Below are 3,584 nucleotides of genomic sequence, written 5' to 3' on the forward strand. Positions count from 1 at the left end.
TTTTAATCCTGGTCATCTCTTAAAGGTAAGGGAAGTTTAAATAAGAAAGGTCAGCCTGCCTTCTGTTTGCTTCATGGAGTAAAATCTATTACTAACAGAAAAATGGGAGTTACTCCATAAGTCTTAAGTTATTTGCCTTATTCTCAGCTCTTTTACTTTGCTTGCCAAGAGGATTTCATTCTTGGTGTCTGCTGTACAAAGCATGTCCTGTTTTGCCATCCTTCACAACTGTCCTGTTCCTCCTAAGGTAACTCCGGACTGAGCAATCTCCTGAGTCCAACTGGAAAAGGCATTCTCTGCAGTCCTGCACAAAACAGCTGTTACCGTGCTGCCATCCCTGCCAAAAGAGCAAACGGAGGGGAAGTGCATCCAGTCTTCCCTGAGCAGCACGTAGCAGTGGAGGTCTGCAGGCCAAACTAGACAGCGTTTTTGCTTGTGACTCAGCATCTAGGAAAAGAAATTAGAAGCCTAGGCTGCATTTTTTTTCAGGGTCATTATTCCAAAATGTAAGTGCTGCAACTAAGCATCAATTTTGTAACCCATGCTCTAAGCCTTTGCATTGGCCTCTGAGGCACTGATGTAACTGTATCGCTGTTTAAGTACAATGATCTAATCTGGCTGTTGAAAGATGTTTTTCATGGAAGTGTTTATCCTGAAGAAAATGATATAACACCAGTAACATTTAAAAAGGATAGCCCCCAAAATTCTTAAGTGGCAGGAGACTTGAGATGCTGCTGGATAGTAAACATCCACATCTCCAATCCTTTTTGGTCTTGCACGTGGAGAGCCACCAAAATAAATCTGCCATTTCTCTTAGGTTTACGGAGTGACCGAAATATTTTCTGACCCTGAAGAACGGACACTTAGCAAAAGGGCAGTCTTCAATGAACAGAACAGTTTGGTTGCATCTGCAGAGCTCAACAAATGAAGCAGATTTGATGGGCCCTTGGGGCTGCCCCAGTTGCTTAGCAGACAGAGAGGAGGATGAGCATTTTGAGAACGAAGCATCCAGCTTCGTACAGTTCACTGTGGATAGTCACTCAATGGCTGCTCTTAAATCATAGAATTTTGCTGCTGTGAGGTAGTGAAGAATAAATGGCCGTGTAACTAGGTGCTGACAAATTTATAAATGGGCAGACAGTGCTGAGTTGAGCAAGTATTTATTTGTATGCTGTTTCAGCCCGAGTCGTTCTCATGTCTGGCTTTCCACCATTCTTATGAACTGTTGACTGATTGATTGGTAGCTCGTACCAGTGTGTTGTGCTTGTGTAGTCCCAGGCTCAGGTCAGTATATTTCCATTCCTTCTCTGCTGATTAACACTGTGGTCCCCCCTCTGTCTCTTTGCAGTACGTCCATCTGAGTCTGTTTTGTGAGTTGGGTGGTAACAGGCACGCTGAGGAGGATCTGTCACTGTATCTTCCTCCTCCTCCCCACCCTGCCAAAGACACACTAAGGTACTTCAGAAACAACTGCTGAAGAATCCCCGCTCCCCAGTAACAGTTCTGGAGCTTTGAATTAATACATAACACTGAGTTTGTGTTTGTCTACTTCCGTTTTATTGGCTTTTATGGTTAGTCTGGATAACTGAACCAGTGTAATAAAGCAATGTTTGCTGGTGTGTTTTGGTACAATGTGTGCATGCTCCTGGTTTATCTCGCTCATCACTTCACAAGGACTGAGGGGACTTGGTCTGAATTCCCTTTGGTACAAAGACTATCAAAGGTTTTGGTGCCTTAAAGTAGTTACCTTGTCCAGATGTTCAGAGTATGGATGTTAGAAACCCTTGGTCCCCACTTGTAATTCTGGAATGCTTATTGCAGTGCATTTACAAGGATGATCAGCAGTGCCTTGTTCAGAACACACCTCGTGTGTGCTGCAGATAGCAATGGCAGCTTGGCTCCTTGCTGCTGATGACACCAAACAGCCATGGAGCTGCGGCTGTGAGAGCGGAGCTGCTGGAAGATCTCTGGGCATGTTCAGCACAGCACGTCCATACGTATGAAGCAATAGGGATGTCCTTGCTTGTGAAGCACTGAGTCTCCTCTACCTGTTCTTGGCATCAGCAGCAGCTCCTGGCACAGGTACTCTTTATGTATTTGTTAAGCTGGATGCAGTCTGCAAGGCAGCAGGCCGTGCTCCCCTGCATGTATGTGCTAGGTGATGGAGCAGCAGTGATGATGTTCCTGCAGGGAAGTAAGCCAAGGGAGGATGCAGCATCTGTTGGTACTCTTCAGTGCTCCCTGTGCTGTTGAGAGACTTCAGTCAGACATTCTGGGTTCTGACCACTATGTGAATCACCTGAGTGTTCACATTTAAAGGCTTTATCAATTGGTATCACTGAGTTGCTGCTGTTCAGTTTATCCTAAGGCTTGAGCAAAGCACAAAAGTGATAATATACTGCCATCTGCTAGCAACACGATGTTTCACAGGCTACCTGGCATCTACGTGAAGCCAGATCTATCTTCAGATACCAAACTCAGGTCATCAGAGGTGACCAAAATTTAGCCAGACTGATTTGGGTTGAAAACAACGTTCTAGGGGTCGGCGATGGATGAGACCCCAGCAGAGGGTGCTGGTGGCCTGGGCTGCCACAATTAATGCTCTTGTGATTTCGGGAGCTAGGGGAGGAAGCCATCGCTCCCTGGGGCTTTGTATAGCGGGAGGAAGGGCTGCGTTTGAGTTGGATGAACACAGAGGGTTTCAGCTGCGAGGTGAAGCTCCTTTCCCACTCACAGTGTTTTGGGGCTACAGTCAGAACTTGGTCTGTTGGTTTTTCTTTCCCATCATGGGAACCTTTTAAAAAAGGGCACTAGTCCCCGAAAAGGAATTATCTGGTGGGAAATGGGTGGTGGGTTTTCCCAGGAACCAAGGGTCATCTGGAGCATCACACTGCTCCCTGTGCCAGCTGAGATGGTGCCCGGCTTTTCCTTCCTCCCCAAATTGCATGCATTATGTTGTTCATTTTTCTCCCCTCCTCTAGCACAGACTATCTCTGTGTTTAAAATACTTCTAGCTTTGGAGCTAAGGTGAGGCAAGGAAAGCTCTCTCCGTCCTCGCTGTATAGAATCAGGTGTAGGAGAGCTTTGGCTGATGCCCGGCCGGTGTTTGCCACAACGCGCAGCACCTGCCAGCGAGCGGAGCTCCGAGTCTGCACTGCTGGGAGGGCTTTTGGGGACAAATCCCAGTAAGCGTCGCTTGGTGCTTTGGGATGAGGGAGAGGGGGGCTGACGGGTTTTATTTCCGACCCCAAACGAGCCGAGGGAGGGGGAGGAAGACGGAGGTGGTTTCTCTCCCGCAGCGCTGGGGAGGGACGAGAAGCCTGGAAGCCTGCATTAAGGGCAGGCGGGGATCCAAATATTCTGCTCCCGGGCACCGATTTCAGTCCGCAGCCTCTAAAAAGGTGGAGAGCGGCCCTGTGGGAGAAGTGGGAGGAGGGAACGCGGGTCCTGAAGCAGGGGAACACCCTGCGGGTTGCGGGGGGACAGAGCTGAAAGACGCTGGAGGTGGGAGAAGATGCGGGACCCCGGAGCTGAGGGCCGGAGCCGGGGGTGATCCCAACCCGAGGAAGGGGCGGGGGGAGCAG

The sequence above is a fragment of the Meleagris gallopavo genome, chromosome 5 (genome assembly GCF_000146605.3).
Source record: "Meleagris gallopavo isolate NT-WF06-2002-E0010 breed Aviagen turkey brand Nicholas breeding stock chromosome 5, Turkey_5.1, whole genome shotgun sequence".
In the NCBI taxonomy this organism is placed as follows: domain Eukaryota; kingdom Metazoa; phylum Chordata; class Aves; order Galliformes; family Phasianidae; genus Meleagris; species Meleagris gallopavo.